Consider the following 18578-nt stretch of genomic DNA (forward strand, 5'->3'; position numbering starts at 1 on the left):
AGATGCAAACCTCTTCAGAGTAAGGATAATTTTCATTGCAATAAACATGTTTAAAGTTTTAGTCTATTTTTGGCCAAAAAGTTACACAGTCATGTCACAAGGTGTTTTGGATGATTCTTTTTTGCATGTTAACACACACTGAAAGTCTGATGTAATGAGTGTACCCAGTGTTCTTTGTATGCACTTACAGGAGGATGCAGCGGCTGATACGACGCGTACTCTATTACCTCCCATGATGCCCGGGCGGCGTGGAGTGGATCGCCTGTGGGGACCGAGTCAATGTTTATCGCACCGAAGCTGATCAAAGATTACCGGCGAGACTCCAAAGTGTTGTCACAGATAAGTTGTCTAGCCGAGTGTCACAGATGCTATTGTGCGCTTATTTGTGTAGTGTAAAACCTACGAGGGCCTGATGATTGGGGATGACACAGGTGCGGCGGCGTGCTAAAGAGAATTTAGCAGGGCCGCAGTGTGTTATTTGGCATCTGAGCTCCGAAGTGACAGGCGTAGTAGTGGGGTGGGGAATAAGTGATTTCATTTAACCACGTCTGCGTGCTGTCGCGTTCAATAATGGTAAACAAGGGGGAGAGGCATCCAAGGTCACGAGGTCCATATAAGGTAATGGGAAGGGGAAACCTATATGTAATAAGAAACGTTTGGGTATAGGCTGTTCGTGGTGTTAGAGTGATGAGAAATTAGGATTGTTGCCATAGCGATTAACAGGTAAAAATCTTTTAAATGAACTAAAATATTGATTATAACAAAACACTGAACCCCATGCCATCATATCATTTTAGAATCCTTTAGTGTTAAGAGTAAAAATTCTATGGTAGGGCATGTAATGTTGTTTCCTCTTCACAAACAAAGATACGTGTAGTTGTGTTTTGTTTCATTCCCACACGTTTAACACACAAACTCTGAAAATTTCCAAAACTTAAAACACTGTTCCACCTTGTGATGTGATTACTCAAACACTGTGATCACAACAACAGTGTGAATGAAACAAAATACAACTCCAGGTATGTTTTTGGATGAGGTAACAACATTTTAACATGGCTTAAAGCTCACAAGAGTAAATTTTGTGTCATATAGGACAAACTGTTAGACTGCAGATTTGTTGACCTGATTTATGGTTAATAGGGGTGTGCAAAAATATCAAAATATCAATATTTCATATTTTTTGGTGTATTTTACTAAATGATTTTCTTACAGCGCTACAATTTTGTTGCTTGTTTAGAGGAAGGAAACTCGTTTATGCAACACATTTGATATTTTCACAGTTTTGATCATTAAAATGATTGTGTTTCATATTAACTTTGCACAAGAAATGGTTTAACAAAGACTTTTAGTATCACAACAATGATTTAGCCTTTATTTTTTATTGAAGCGTATCAAATCAATTTGAAATATATCGTATCGTACCGAAAGTGCACTGTATCGATATCATGCCCTATGTATCGGGGCATGTATCGTATCGGCAACTTCTTAATGACACCCAGCCCTAATGGTTTATATCTTTGAAATTAAAGTTCAACATTTAAATACTATAAATTATGATTAACACAATAGCCTCAGACAGCGGTGCCATTGAAAACAAATCCATTTTAGTTTCATCAAATCTATTTAGGATATATCTTCAATAACAGTAAATCGCCGTTGGAGTTATAGTCCCCTGCCCACCATCTGACATTATGGTATCATTCAATTCTAGACCATGAAGGCAGCCTATAGAAGCTTTCTGTACAGTTAATGAATGGGCTTTTTCTTAAAACTCATTTTATATTGTCACATGCAAACACACATAATTACAGGCATTTTATTTGATCACTTTTATTTCAGCAGTTTTCCTACCTCTTGGACATGTTATCAATGAGCCTATTCACACAAACATTCATACAACAGTGTATGTAGACAATGTAGGGATTGTCGGCTAAGCATCTTGCCCAAGGACACATGAGCAGTATGCACAGACGGGAGTAGGGATCAAACCAGCAACCTTCAGGTCAGAGGGCAAATGATTTGCCAGCTGAGCTACTGCAATATAAATAGTTATTTGTAATGTCCCTGTTAAATGCTAGCTTTGTTGGATGAAAAATGTTTTGCTGTACGAGCAGTGACATGACAGCTGTAGCATATGCTACACAAAGACTCTCTCTTATGACCAGAAATAGATTTAAATGCTACATACACTTTTTTTAGCTTTTTGCCAAGCTACTTATGTAATATCAGTTTGAATAATTTTTGTGGCATCATCTGATGGCAATCCATAAGGTGCTCCTCTGTGTTTTTACAGACAATATACACTCAACCCTAGGGATGTAACAGTAACCGAAATGTTGTGATATAGTATCGTCAAAGGTCTTTCAGTAATATCATGGGCTGTCACTATATACTGAATCACAAGTTCTGTTGCTTAAAAAACATTGTTTTATTTAGTAACAGCTAATAAACATAGGAAACGACATATCCCATGATTCATTTCAGTGCAGACAACATGAAGAAATATGTTTTTTACTTGAATTCTTGGGATTGTGACAGTAATGATTCACACCGAAGTCTTGTCAGAGTATTTTAAAAGCAACAAGTAACCTTTCTACAATTATATTAGCCTCTCCAAAATATCGCAATAAATATCGTACAGTGAGATGTATATTGTGATAATATCGCACCGTGAGATTAGGATATCGTTACATCCCTACTCAATAGCGATGCTAGCAGCTATATTGTTTATAGCTTATTAACTGTAGTAAGGTAGCACAGAACAAGTTTTTGCTCCCAGTACTGGCAACTGTGGAATCTTCTATTCTTAAAAAAAGAAAGATTGAATTTTGCAGTAGTTTTTGAGTGTTCTGAAAAAGGTATTTAAACTAGGTATTTATATCATGTCATTCCAACTGAAATATGTTAAAACACGTCATTGCCCATGGGGTGCAGGAAAGCATTATTTAGAATTATGTGAAATCAAGCATTTTAAAGTAGCTTTTAGGTTACAGTTTAATCTAAATATGTTATGTGTTAGCAGTTAATACCCCATAGAAGTGTAATCTCTGTGCAGTGTTTCAGTAGTTAAACCTAATGGCACCTGTAATTTAGAATAATAACATTTTGCAGAATGCATGTGGAACACGTATTTTTGACAACAACATCGTCCCTTTTTCTTCTTGTGTCTTACAGCCACCGTTCTTTTAGCACAAAATCTAAGAGGTCAAACTACCTCGTGACCTCCTGCTCATATCTCCAACTCAACACTACTATTCTCTTATCACCCATTCATTCTTAACCAGAAACCACTGTCCAAAGCCACACTGTTTACTCCAACCCACGCGTATTTGTTGTTTTGGTTGTTTTTTATCGGACTAGCTGTTAACGCCTTTTATCCGCCTGCTGCATATGGGGGTATATAATAGATTACATAGCTGAGGGAGGAGCTGTGATAGCATTAGCTTTATTGACAGCGGGGTGAGGGCTTTCAACTGCGCGCTGTCTGGGTGATGTATGGTGTTAGCGCACGGAGAATCTAGCGTCCACGCCGCTGCTTACATGAATCCGCTGGAGGTGAATTTCCTGATTAAACCCCCCCTCCACCACCACCTCCACCTCCACCGCCGCCGCTGTCTCTCCCCATCCCCCATAAATGTTCCTGGGAGCGTGCACGTGGGCTTGTGTTGTTTTTGTCCATGCAAGTGTGGAGGTACAGAGTGGTGCATATGGATGGAAAATTCAAGCAGTGGATGCGTGGGCGGAATGCATGTGAAAAAGTTGAATACAGTCAGTGTTGGTTTGTAATTATGTTGTGTGCATAGAAAAATATGGCTGGTTTGTTCGGTGTAATACTTTATAATAACTACTTTAATTAGCGTGATCAGACGTCCCTGTTTACGCGGGATATTTCCAATTTTGAGCCTTGTGTCCCTTGTCCCAGCAGATTTATCCAAAACCAGTGATTTGTCCCAAGAAATGTCCCTGTTTTTGACCAATCTGATCCCTGCCAACTGTAAAAAGAGTCATGAATTGTCATTTGTTTAGGTAAAATACAGAAAAGCTGCTTAAGCACAACCAAAACACAAAGAAAATGTGACCATACTGACTCACATGTTAACAATTTTCCTTCATTACGCACAATTTTATTATTCCCAACCACCAGTTTTTTTAATTTTGAAATCCTGGTCACCCTAACGTTAATTGGACTTAATAACTCATGAAGTAATAATGAAAAAATGGTTTATTAAAGAGCACATGTTACACTATTTTCTGATCTGTTATAATGTTTTGTTTTGCTTCACACATGTTCTTGTTGCTTCACAGTTCTTCTCTCAAACTGAAAACCTTGTGATTTCATTCAGTAATACAGGAAGTGCTCCGTACACCTTTACTAGAATCATCTGGATAATTTCAGCTCTGGATTTGGTCATCTCTACAGAACTAAAGGTAAAAAAGACAGCTGTTAACTTGAAAACTACCGCTTCATGTGTGAATGAAACCAAACTCAACTCCAGGTGTGCAATTTTGTTTTAAAAAGGACCTTCAGGAATGATAAGCTAGCTATAATATAGTATATTGATTTATATAACTGCCCTGAAGGAGTAGATAAAAAAGGAAGTAGTAAATAATATATATATTTTTTTTAAAAGAATGATAAGCTACTCATCTGTAACACATAATAACCACATCTTATTTGGCGTTAATAACGGATGAAGTAAGAGGCAAAAAGAGAAATTCAATTTCTCAACTGAACAAAAGTTTATTATATTATATTATATTATAGGGATGTAACGATATCCAAGTCTCACGATATGATATCGTCACAGTATGAACCTCACAGTACGATATTTATTGCGATATCGTGGAAAAGCTCACGATATGATGGGAAAGCTCATGATTAGGGATGTAACAATATCCAAATCTCTTGGTACGATATTTTCATAATATTCATCTCACAGTACGATATTTATTGTGATATTTTGTGGAGGCTAACAAAACTGGATTAAGTATTGTCAAGGCATTTTAAGAGGAAAAAGTTGCATACTAACAAAGAACTAAAACTTAGAACTGTTATTTCTTCTTGTAGTCTGCACTTAAATGGAGCAAAGGATCATGGTCTATGTTCCTTCTGTCTTTTTTAGCTGTTGCTGCACCATAACTCTTAATTTAAGCAAAGAGACTTGTAATTCAATATATTGTGACGGTCCACGATATTATTGTGAGAACTTTGCCAATACGACATCATGATATTTCGGTTATTGTTACATCCCTGTTATATCATATCATCACTTTTGCTCAGTTGACAAATTGAATTTCTCCTTTTGTCAGGGATTCTACCTGGACAACGCACAGCAAGAAGTAATTCATAAGAAACAAATATATTATTGAGTATAAGTCAGGCTTAGTAGCTACTTCATACAGGAGTTAGGAGTTAGCCTTAAGATTTTAATTACGTAGTTACTAAACGTTGCTGTATATATATATATATATATATATATATATATATATATTTATTTATTTTTTTTTTTTTTTTTTTTTTTTTTTTTTGCTACTGTGGTATAATGTTGCTCCCTCTTTGATAACATGCCTGAAGAAGTTTTACATGTCATCCTTGCATGTTTAAGTAATCTAGTGATCTCTCCCAGGCCCTATTCAAACCCTCTTTACAGTTACCAGGTTAATGTTCAATGCTCCGCCCACGAGTCTACGTCACCCATGCTCCCAAACGTCAATTTTCCATAAATATACAAAAGCATGATACAAAACAATTACTACAGCTTGACAAACGTGATCCGATGTGCAGGAGTTTCATTAACAGGATACACACTGATTGTGTTTTGATAGCACTCCGAAGGGGGAGTAACTTCATATTTACCCATAGACAATTATTTCTAGCCACAGCTGCCTTGGGGCTAACTCACAGAGATGAGACTGATTTGGCTGATTGCGCTCCAATATAAGCAAACTAAGTAAAAAAAGAAAAGAAAAAAAAAAGTAACTCAGAGCCCATAAAGTATGCAGTATAGTAGTATATTGTCAAAGCTGAGCAGTTTATGCGTGGGTGGACAGCATATGAAAAGTAGCATTATGAAAACAATGCTGGTTTGTAATTATGTTGTTTGCATACAAAAATATGGTTGGTTTTGAGGTAATTGAAAACAACAATTTTACAGTAAGAATCTACATAACTCATAGTAAGAAAAAGTTGGTATGGCTGATTACGCCAAAATATAAAGCGACATTTGTAACTGTGTTTTATGTAAATATGGAATGAATGGAAAACAAGAAAGTAACTCCGAGCGTACAGAAGGTGCACATTGGTTAACTAGAGTGAAGCAGTTGAAATTAGGTTCAAAACATTAGCACTAATTGATTCAAAGTTGAGCTGAGGTGAACTAATGTCATGATAGCAATTTGAGTGATGAAATGATCAGAATGTGCCAGGCCTGGGTTACCACTTGATCACAACATGGAAATTGAGCTCTGGAGATGGTCATAGCCAAATATCAGCAAAAATTTAAGAACGAAACAAAGCACAATTCCAGGTATGTTTGAATGATGAAACAACACTGAAACACAAATGGTTTAAAGGACCAATATTGTGCTATTTTCTGATTTCTGTTGTTGTTTCTTCATCAAAACATTCATTTTTTTCATGGATGTTTAGGTTGATTTCCTCTCTCAAATAGATAACACTTTGTTCCACTTTGTGATGTCATGTGGTAATACAGAAAGTGCTCCACTCTGTTTTTAAACTCACCTTCACTAGAATCATATTGACGATTTCAGCCCTGGAATTGCTCATCTCCACTGAACAAACAATAAAAGGTAGCGGTTAAATTTAACACTACCACATCCTGACATCACAAGGTGGAACAGAGCATTTTGAGCTTTGGAGATGTAAACAGACTAATAATAAAGGATCACTCAAACATGTATAAAAGAAACAAAACACAACTCCAGGTATGTTTCTAATGAGGTAACTTTAACCCTATGTCCTATCAATCATCATATCATCTTCCTATGACCTCTTGTATATAGCTGAGATTTTTTTCTATTTTATTTTGACTTGTACATATACATTTATATAATTATGCCTTATTTGACACCTGTCTTTTTATCTTTTTGCTACTCAATACAACCTGAGTGGTCAAATGAATTTTGAAAAACAATTCTCTTGAACCACTCTCAAAAGCATTTGTGTTAGCAGACCTGGAGTAGACTTATGGAATAGTTTAGATGACCATATCAAAGACTGTACTAACTTGGTGCACTTTAAAAAACAATGTAAAAAGCAAATCTTACAGAAATACATAGAAGATTAGATACATTGTCTTCACAAGTAAACCACGACTATTAACTAAACACATGCTTTTCTTTTGCATTACCTTTTATTTTGATACGATTTTGATAAATGATACATTTTGTGCCTTCTTTATCATTATTATTAGCTTGTACAACCATAAACTAAAACCAAATGAGCATCTTTAAAAAATGAAGATAAGAACAAAACAAAAAAAGTGATTGTATTTCTTTTAGAGGGGTTAGTATATGGAACAATCTGAGTGATGATTTTAAAAAAGTCTAACAGTGTAGAAGCCTTTAAAGCTTTTAAAGAGTATAAAGCGTTACGTTTTGAAATATATAGAGCTCTGGAATGAATTAATTATGTATAATATTTTGTTTGTTTTAAGTTATATTATGTTTCTTACATATACAGGAACTCGCAAGTGAAATTGTAAATGCAAACTTGCTGTTCTTACAATGCTTTTCTTTCTTGGAATTTTGTCGTTGTTTAAAATGATTAGGCTTTATAAGTACTTTTGCTTCAGCCTGAACCCTTTCGGTCATGATCCATGGGGTTGTAATCCATGTTTTGTTTTGTTTTGTAGTGCTGCAAAACAAATAAAACGGCTACTACTTATTTAGAATTTATTATTACCATTTATATTTTTACTCTATACTTTACTCTTTACTCTTTTTACTTTATATTTTGTTATTATATTATATTGTGATGAGTGATAATTTCCCTTGGAGATCAATAAATTTTGTCTAAGTCTCACAAGAGTCAGTTTTGCATAACATAGAATCTTTAATTGAACAAAACAATTAGCCAAGCTTTCATCCCACCACTTACTATTAAACAAACCCATTACCACTTAAAGCTACACTGCAACATTCCCCAACAGCCACATGTGTATAGTCTCTCCATACCATGAGGAGGTTATGTCTGGTACACTATAGGGGGGGTTGCATTGGCATGTGGAAGACATTCAAAACTCTGAGCAGTAACCCTCTACGACTACAACTACTAGCGGGCACAGCTGTTAGCAGTTAGCCGCGCGGGTAACCTGAGCGCCCCACCACCACATGTTGTTGCGTGAGAGGCATGCAGTCACCCAAAACCCCGGGACTGCCCCCTGGCTCCTCCGACGACCGCGATTCTCATATACTTCTCATGGGCGCTCTGTTTTTGCAAAGCCACCAATCTAAAACAACAAGTGCGGATCAGACAGGAGCGAGTAGAGGAGGTTCAGACAAAGTAGCATGCTTGTAAAGATGGTATCGTATAGGATATAGGTTCAGGTGGGAGTAGGGTTCTCAAATATTGGGTTATGGTGTGTCTCTGTAAAGAAATGTGAAATCAAAGTGTTAGTAGTGTTTATAAGGGTAGGAAAGTTTTGTGTAGTAGTAGTAGTAGTAGTAGTAGTAGTAGTAGTAGTACAACTGAACAGATTCAAATATTCTTTTGTGCCATTAGCGGTTAATCTGCTAAATTCAGTCTAGTTAAAAAATTTAAAGTAAAAGGCTTAGGGAATGTGCAATCAAAACTGCACATAAGATTAGGGAATGTGCAATCAAAAACTGCATATAGGTCAAGGGAATGTGCAATCAAAAACTGCACATAAGTCAGAGGAATGTGCAATCAAAAACTGCATATAGGTCAAGGGAATGTGCAATCAAAAACTGCACATAAGTCAGGGGAATGTGCAATTAAAACTGCACATGGGTCAGGGGAATGTGCAATCAAATCTGCACATAAGTCAATGGAATGTGTAATCAAAAACTGCGCATAGGTCAAGGGAATGTGCAATCAAAAACTGCATATAGGTCAAGGGAATGTGCACTCAAAACTTGCACGTAGGTCAAGGGAATGTGCAATCAAAAACTGCACATAAGTCAGGGGAATGTGCAATCAAATCTGCACATAGGCTTAGGGAGTATGCAATTATTAATAGAATACAAGATTGTGAAGAGGTTGCCTGTAAAGAGTGACTTAAAGGTTTTGCTGGTGCATCACTCGTGGTCATACTTTTTTTTATTTTTTTTTTAACTTATTTGAAAAGGGACAATGCACATTAATCAACATCAAAACAATGCAAATGTGCCCGAGTTAGCTGATAAGAGCTAATTTGCATCGGTAGTCCCTTTGCCAGATGTCAAAAAGGCATCCTAAAAGAAAATACACTTAAAAGTTACACATCAAAAATTACACAAATGTACAATAAGATTACAAAAATACAACTAAAGTTTTAGTGTTCACACATTTGCGTTTCTAAAAGCCACTTTTTAGCATTTTTTAGCAGAGAATGAGGGAGATGTGCTTCAGGCACAGAGTTCCACTGATGGGAAGCTCTGACGGAGAAAACAGACTGACCAAATACAGTTTTTCTATGAGGAATAATGCAGGACTTGGTCTTCTTATTTATTTATGTTCTATAATGGATGTTTGTTTGGTGCTTTTGTTGTCATGTTGTCCTGTTTTTTGATAAAGCATGTGATCCCCTGTCCCAAGACAATAAAGGACTATCTTATATTATTGTTAGGGGTCTTTCTATAATACAGCGAGCCTCCATTGCAGCATTAAACACACTATAATGTTGTAATATACTTTAACAATTTCATGTTGTGAGATTGAAATATTTTTACATAAAGTGATGTAACCTTCTGATTTAACTTTCATTGGGCTCTAGAGACCAGTACAGTTCACCAGCTTTTCTTTTTCTCTGCTATGGTGAGCAAAAGTACAAAATAGTGTGTAATAAAGTAAAAGACAAGGCAACCCTTTATGATCATGAATTTGTCATTTTATCAGTAAGTTAACGTTTTAAGGTCATGGCTTGATTAGAAGTCTCAAACAAGTGATATTGTCCTACTACTCTTCAGTTTTGTGCAGAAAAAAACTTGAAGCTACCATCTGTAATTAGACTGACCAACCCACCGCTGTTGTATTCTCATTTATCACCACTAGATGCCGTCTACATTACTGCAAATTTATAGTGTGCACCAGTGAGTCTGAGCATAGGCAGTACAGGTTTAGTTTGTGGTTTTAGCGGTGCACTATGTAACTTGGTGAATGTTTTCAATATATTCTAGAAAGTCAAATGCTATACTGTGGAACATTCCAGGCAAAGTAACTAGCAGACCCCACCATATCATAAATTATATATAGTGTGTCTTTAATTTTGTTGAGGAATTTGAAAAAAAATGCTTTATTTCACTGTTTTGTGCAACACATACTTTGCTTTACGGTAAACAAGACTGCTAAGTAAATGAAGGGTATTGTCAGTAATTATTCTTGCCAGAAATTAACTATGAACAAAACATACCAAACATTTAAACAATACATTTCAGTGATTTTTAATATTGCAAATTGAAAAACAAAACTACATTCATGTCTAAATAAGTGTTGCTGTTGTACCAAAACTTCCTATACCTACACTGGCCTTTAGATGGCACTATTTCATAACCAAATCTCTACACTGGCAGCGTAATTAAATGAATGATAAGTCTGTGATTTAATTACAGTAGCCCTTCAGACTTGCACAGTGAGGTCAACATGAACAATGCTTTTTTTTTCCCTTCCCAAATCATAACTAACTTTATCTTTTTTATATGAACTCAACACAGACAGATATGAGAAGTATTAGAAAATCCATAAATGAATAAACGATGTCAGCTCAACTCTTGATATACTGAATGTAAAATTAACAAACTAGGATTCAATAGGTGTAGGTTGTACCGAAAATACAGCTTATATATTTGTCATTATAGCCATATTTTGACAGTGGCTGCTTCCGCTCACTCGTTTTGTACATTCATCAAGTCCTTTTTATACATTTTGGCTTGTAGCATGACAAAAATATTATAAAGTAGGATATTTGGGCATAATTCACTACACCGGATTCACTGTGAGACACTGTTGTGTTAGCTATGTTTAAGATCCTCAAAATTTTGAAGGCATTCAGAGAAAAAAGCGTGACCTAGTTTATAAACTTTAATGGGTGTAAGTTAGCTGTGTTTTAGAGCTTTGCAATTTTGCAGTAAGGCAGTGAGTGATAATCTAGATTTCAAATTATAAACTAGAAATTAATAAGTGTAAGTTGTTGCAAAAATATATTTTAACTGCATGTAGCCTTTTTTTTTTCCAAGCTTCATTATATCTATATTTTGACAGCAAATGTTTGCTACCTTTTGCAAGCTGTTTGTGAGCTCATTTTGTAAATTTTTTGTCATACACATAGGAAAATAGTGTGTACTGTAAGCTATTTTAGACATATTCACTACGCTGTATTCGCTGGATATGCTGTTTGCATGTCGCAGCATATCCTATGTTTTAGAACTTCTAAAATTTGAGCTGAAATTCAGGGTCCACTACATAACTTTTCTGATTGAGTCCTAGTCCTTCTTATACATTCTGGCTTTTAGCATGAGAAAAATATATAAAATAGATTATTTTGGACATGATTCACTTCATTGTATTCACTGATATGCTGTGACATTCTGTGAAATTCAGTGAAAATTTCTGTTAACTGATATTCTTGCTCTAAATTTAATAAACTATAATTTAATATGTGTATGTGGTTGCAAAAATACAGTGGTGTAACTGCGTGTACAATTTTTTTTCTTACAAATTCTCAATATACTATTCATATTTTGACAGTAACTGGTTGCTACCGCTCGCTCATTTGGTAAATTTTTGTTTTACATCTAGTTCTTTTACACTTTGTCTTGTAGCATGAGAAAAATATTACATAGACTATGTTTGATCCTGAACATAATTCCTTACACTGAATTCACTGGATATGCTGTGACGTGTTGGCTATGTTTTAGTGCCTTAAGTTTTTTTTTAGGAACATATGAATTCTTTTATCTAAAACAAATAAACTAGGATTCAATAGGTGTAAGTGTAAGTTGTTGCTTGTCAGTATATCCCTGTTTTGACAGTATGGCTGCTGCCGCTAGCTCATTTTGTAAATTTTTTGTCATTCACCTAGTCCTTCTTATACATTTTGGCCTTTAGCGTGAGAATAATATTATAGAGAGCGGTTAGCTATTGTGGACATCGCAACACTATATTCATTGTGACACGCTGTTCTGCTATGGCTATGTTTAGCGCTTCGAAATGTAGGAATTCGGCTAAAAATGTACACGCTGATATTCTTGATCTAAAATGAATACACTAGAACTGAATGGGTGTAAGTTGCTGCAAAAATACACCGGCATAGCTGTGTGTACAATTTTTTTTACAAGTTGTCACTATATTATCCATATTTTGACATGGCTGGCTGCTAACGCTTGCTCATTTTGTACATTTTTGTCATACACGCAGTCCTTATACATTTTGGCTAGTGACATGAGAAACATATTGTATAAAGTAGGCTATTTTGGGCATAATTCACTATACTGTATTCTCTGGAGCACGCTTTTTTGCTAGCTGTGTTTTGGAGCTTTAAAAAAAATTGTGTAATTTTGGGGAAATTTCTATGAACTTATAATCAGTTGAGTAGGTTTAAGTTGTACAGTTGTGTGTAAAAACCTTGTCACTACAGCATTTTGACAGTACTTGTTGCTAAAAATATTATATAGAGCAGGCTATTTTCAACATAATTCACTGCACTGTTCACTGGATCTGCTGTGACATGCTATGTTTTAGAGCCTCGAAATTTTGTAGGAAAATGTGTTTATTTTTTATCTAAAATACATAAACTAGGATTTAGTAGATGGAAGTTGTTGCAAAAACAGAATTGCATGTACCTTTTTGACAAGCTTGTCACTATATCCATATTTTTACAGTAATCGTTGCTACCGCTAGCTTTTCTTTTACACTTTAGCCTATAGCATGGGAAAATATTATATAAGATTAGATTATTTTGACAAATTTTGTAGAAATTTGCAGGAAAATTGTATATAAATTCTTGATCTAAAATAAATATGAATATAATAGGTGACAATAACAGGCTACTACCACTAGCTATTTATTTTTTTTATTTTTTATTTTTTTGTCATACACCTAGTCTACATCTTATACATTTTGGCTTTTAGTGAAATATATAGGCCTTAAAAGTTGCCTAAAGCCTATCATTTTTGGGTCATATTTCACTGTAGCCTACCGTATTCACTGTGACATGCTGTTATGCTAGCTGTGTTTTAGAGCTTTAAAAATGTTTAGTAACGTTGGGGAAATTTCTATAAACGTGTTATCAGTTGAATAGGTTTAAGTTGTACAGTTGTGTGTAAAAAGCTTGTCACTACAGCATAGTATTTTGACAGTACTTGTGGCTAAAAATATTACATAGAACAGGCTATTTTCAACATAATTCACTACACTGTTTACTGGATCTGCTGTGACATGCTAGCTACAGTATGTTTTAGAGCCTTGAAATTTTGTAGGAAAATGTGTATTTTATAATCTAAAATACATAAACTAGGATATAACAGGTGGAAGTTGTTGCAAAAACACAGTTGCGTGTACATTTTTAACAAGCTTGTTACTACATCCATATTTTGACAGTCATTTTTACGATTGCTAGCTCATTTTTTAAGTTTTTTTGTCATGCACCCAGTTTTTCTTTTACAATTTAGCCTATAGCATGGGAAAATATTGTATAAGATTAGATTATTTTGACAAATTTTGTAGAAATTTGCAGGAAATTTGTATAAATTCTTGATCTGAAATGAATATGAATATAATAGGTGACAATAAGACTACTACTACCACTAGCTCATTTTATTTTATTTTTTTGTCATACACCTAGTCTACATCTTATACATTTTGGCTTTTAGCGAAATATATAGGCCTTAAAAATTGCCTATAAACCTAAAGAATATTTGGGTCATAATTCACTATAGCTTACTGTATTCACTGTGACATGCTGTTATGCTAGCTGTTTTAGTTAGTTGTTTAGCCGCTATCTTTGTTGTTGTTGTTGTTTTTGTTTTTGTTGCGGTAGTAGCAGTAGTAATTAGAGGATTTTTTTTTAAATAAACTTATATTCTTAAGGTAAAATGTATAAACTAGGATTGCATAGGCATAACTTGCTGTACATGCACATCTATTTTTCAAGTTTGTGACATGCTAGCTAGAACTAGCTCATTTTAGATGCTACATTTAGGCATTTTTGTAGCATGAGAAAACAATATTTTGAGAGTGTGATGCTAACTGGAGGCACTGCTCAGTCTGAGGCTCTGTTTGATTTGATTGTGAGATTTGATTTAAAACAATTTGGTCCGACAGAGCTTTTTCACACATAAAATTACCGTCGCAAGCTAGTTAGCGTTAGCAACAGTTTTTAGTTAATCGCTGTCATTAGGTTGACCAAACGTCTCTATTTCCCTGGGACAGTCCCAGTTTTCAGCCCTGTCTACCCTGTCCCTGCAGATTTATCTAAAACCAGAGATTTGTTCCAGTTTTATACAAGAAATGTCCCAGGTGTCCCTATTTTTGACCAATTTGATCTCAGCCAACAGTAAAGAGAGTCATGCATTATCATTTGTTCAGGTAAAATGCAGAAAAGCTGCTTAAAAATGACCAAAACACAAAGAAAATGTGACTATACTGACTCACATTAGTAGGCTACCGATTTTTCCTTAATTGCACACTCGTTTTACAATTTTATTATTACCAATCAACTCAAAGCAGGGGTCTCCCAGTTTTTTATTTTGAAAATCTGGTCACCCTAACTCTCACCCTTTTGTTGAAAATTGAGTTTTCAGCTTTTTTCCCTGTGTTTGCTAATGTATGCATCGTGTCACCATGGTAACCGCTGAACATTCCACCACAGATATACATGTAGAACAGCTTGATATCACTGCAAAGTATCAGTAGGCTATTTTGGGCGTAATTCACTATACTATATTCACGGGCTACGCTGTGACATGTTAGCTATGTTTTAGACCTTGGAAATTGCGTAGGAATTTCGGCAAGAAAAATTGTACAAGCTGTCCCAATTGTATTGTCAAATGTGAATGTAGCGTTCCTGTCATGTTATGGTATCAGTGGCAGCGTCATTACAGCCTGCTGGGCTCATCGCGCTCTATTACATATTCATGATTCTCCAGCAAAGATGTTCCTTAGACGCAGGAAAATGTCAAAAAATAAAGTCGTATTTTGTTGACTAAAATAAACTTGCTCAAAAGGTCAAGCATGGCGGCACGTACTTGGTTTTGTCTCAACATGTTTTGCGTCAGCTCTAATGTAGCGTTGTATGTTAAATTCATTTAATCATGTATACTGAACAGTGCAATGAACAATTAATATAACAAATGCATAAGTTAGAAAAATGCTGAAAGCAGATGGATGAATTTAAAGTGTAAACACAAGTTAAGCCTATATTACGCTATTTCCTGATCTATGTTATAATCAAAAACATTCATTCGTGTGTTTATTTGGTCAGTGTTTAACTCATTACTGTCTACATACATTATATTCAGTCTGATGTCATAAAATAAAACATATTCAGTGTAGGGCTGTGCAAAAATATTGAAATATCGATATATCGTATTGCTTAATGTGATGATAGAGTATCGATATTGTGGGTTGCTGTATCGATATATCACCAAGAGTATTTTATGGTATATTTTACTCTATTATTTTGTTACAGAGCTACAGTTTTGGTGCTTGTTTAGAGGAAGGAAACTTTTTTATGCGACACATTTTACATTTTCACTGTTTTGATGATTAAAATGTTTGTGTTTCATATGAACTTTGCACAAAAAGTGGTTTAACAAAGACTTTTAGTATCATAGACATGATTTAGCCTTTATTTTTATTGAACTATATCGAATCGATTTGAAATATATCGTATTGAATCGAAAGCTCACTGTATCGAGATATGTATCGTATTGTGGCCTATATATACCCAGCCCTAATTCAGTGTGTAGAACAATCAAATACTAAGTAAATACCCATTTCTCCAACGACAGCACATTCATGGACATTAATCTCAGAATGAATATGTCATTAATGCAACATTTTACTACATCATAATTTTTTAAAAATCAACAATTATTGTAATTATAGCAAAAATCTCTTTACTGTCGTTATTCTTTCAAATATTTTTCCATTCCAATTCTCATACATAGAGTTGTTTTGTTTCATTCGCACATGTTTAACACACAAATCCTGAATATATACAGCAGTTTAATTCTTCTCTCAAACAGAAAACACTTGTGATTTCATGCGGTGATACAGGAAATGCTCCACTTTTAAACTCTGTAGACCTTCACTCGAATCATTTGCACACTTAAAGGTAACAGGTAGCTGTTAACTTGAAAACTACCGCTTCATGACATCACAATGTGCACCGGAGTATATGAGCTTTGGAGATGTAGACAAATTCATAATGCAGGGTTACTTAAATGTGTGTGAATGTAACAAAACATAACTCCAGGTTTGTTTTAAAGGATTATTACACATGACTACTCACACCTCATGGTGAAATGTTGTTCCATTTCACCATATAAAATCCGATATTATGCCAGAAATTTGACCCATAACTTATTTTAAACACATCACCTCACATCTTAATCTACTAATTACACTGATAACACATGCTGCTTATCACATTTAAGTGTTTGTGATGAAAAAATAAATATATCTTTCCCCGCTGGAGCCCATGTAGGCGTATATGCACGGTTTCCAGTCAAATCCAGGTCAGAGGAGAGACAGCAGCAGCAGCGGCGGCGGCAGTGGTGGTGGTGGTGGAGGAAGGGAGGGTGGTGGTGGTGGTGTGGGGGGCGTCCCATACAAGTGTAGAAGTGTAGGCGTGGGCGGACGAGGGAGGGGGGTGCATACTACTGGCCGGACAAACGATGTGACCAAGAACAGATTTTTTTTTCTCTCTTTTTTTCTCCTTTTTTTCATACAACCATCAAGATAAGCCTCTCGGGAGCGAATGGGGGATTACGGCTCTTTACTGTAAGCACATCTGTCCACATCTGTCCCATTGTTTTTGCTGTTAGAATTTTTTTTTTTTTTTTTTTTTGAGTGTTGGAGGATTGGAGGAGTGTTATTGTACCACAACTACTACCCCCCCCCCCCCCCCAAAAAAACATACAACTATAGCATCATATAGGCCTACCTCTGCTGGCTTACTCTCCACATCTGCTATTCATTTCCATCGCAAGGTTAGGTTCTGTTGCAAAAAAAAAAAAAAAACTTGGGGGTGGGGGTTGTTGCGTAGCAGTTGGTGGAATGGTGTGTTGGGGGGCAGTGGGGTTAAAAGGGGGGGCTGGATGCAGAGAAAACTACATCTTGGTCCATATGGGGTTTTCCTTTACATTATAAATAAGGAGTGTTTTCTGTATGTGGGTTTACGTTGGAGAACTAGACATCGACATGGGTTTTTCCATGGCTGATGCCAATAAGCTCTATCGATATTTAGGGACGATATTCAGGGGCGATATTTAGGGCCTCTTGGAGTACCACCAGTCACACACCCATGCGTGGAGAGTGTAAGTGTGTTGCCCAATGACACAATGGAGTACGGCATTTGACTGCACCATATTAGCCACAGGTCTTCAACGTAAACAATGTATTTACTGATTATATCTAACGTGTTTACATATTAATTTTCAGCTCTGCTTTCAATGAAAAAGCAGCTACACCAGCGATCCTTTTTGAGGTGACAGTTACATCTTCCATAATGGTTTCTCTACCTCCTCCTAATTAGGCACAATTTGAAGTGGAATTAAACACTACATCTACAGTACATTTTAGCTACGAAACTGTGTAAATGATTTTTGTTTCTTTTGTAAATTATTTGTTTTAACATTATTGTCTATTGTTCCTTGTCCCTTTTTTGTAATGTTAGTGCAAACCACATAAATATGCAGCTTTGTGTTCAAAAAGAGTCAAAAATGTAGTATACGCTGATGCCAGAGGCCATTGCGATTTCAAGTACTATGTGACATCATACAGGACTTCCTCAGTGTGTCACCTGGCTGCAAGGGCGGAGTTTGAGGTGTGGATGTCAGTTAGACCAATCATACTGTTCCTTATTCCCTCAAACCTCACTCCTCCTCCCTCCTCAATCACCCCTACTACTGCCCCTAATTATAGTTCTGCATCGACTCAACGCACACAACCGCTGTCACCTTTTCGCAGTTGTTTTTGCTTTTCTGGATCTGTGTTAAGGTCTATGCGCTGCAAAGTAATTCACCACCACAATGCTAGGAGGCTAGGATTGCGGTCATGTCTACAAAATGAAGCGGGAAAGAGTATCAGAGTCCATTTCCGGAGAACCGGAAATATATGTAGAGCAGTGATAGAGAGGACCAATCACAGGCCTTATTGTCTGCATCGCTTTCCCTCG

The sequence above is a fragment of the Boleophthalmus pectinirostris genome, unplaced genomic scaffold, assembly GCF_026225935.1.
Source record: "Boleophthalmus pectinirostris isolate CB_2022bp ecotype Guang Dong unplaced genomic scaffold, ASM2622593v1 HiC_scaffold_23, whole genome shotgun sequence".
Lineage (NCBI taxonomy): Eukaryota > Metazoa > Chordata > Actinopteri > Gobiiformes > Gobiidae > Boleophthalmus > Boleophthalmus pectinirostris.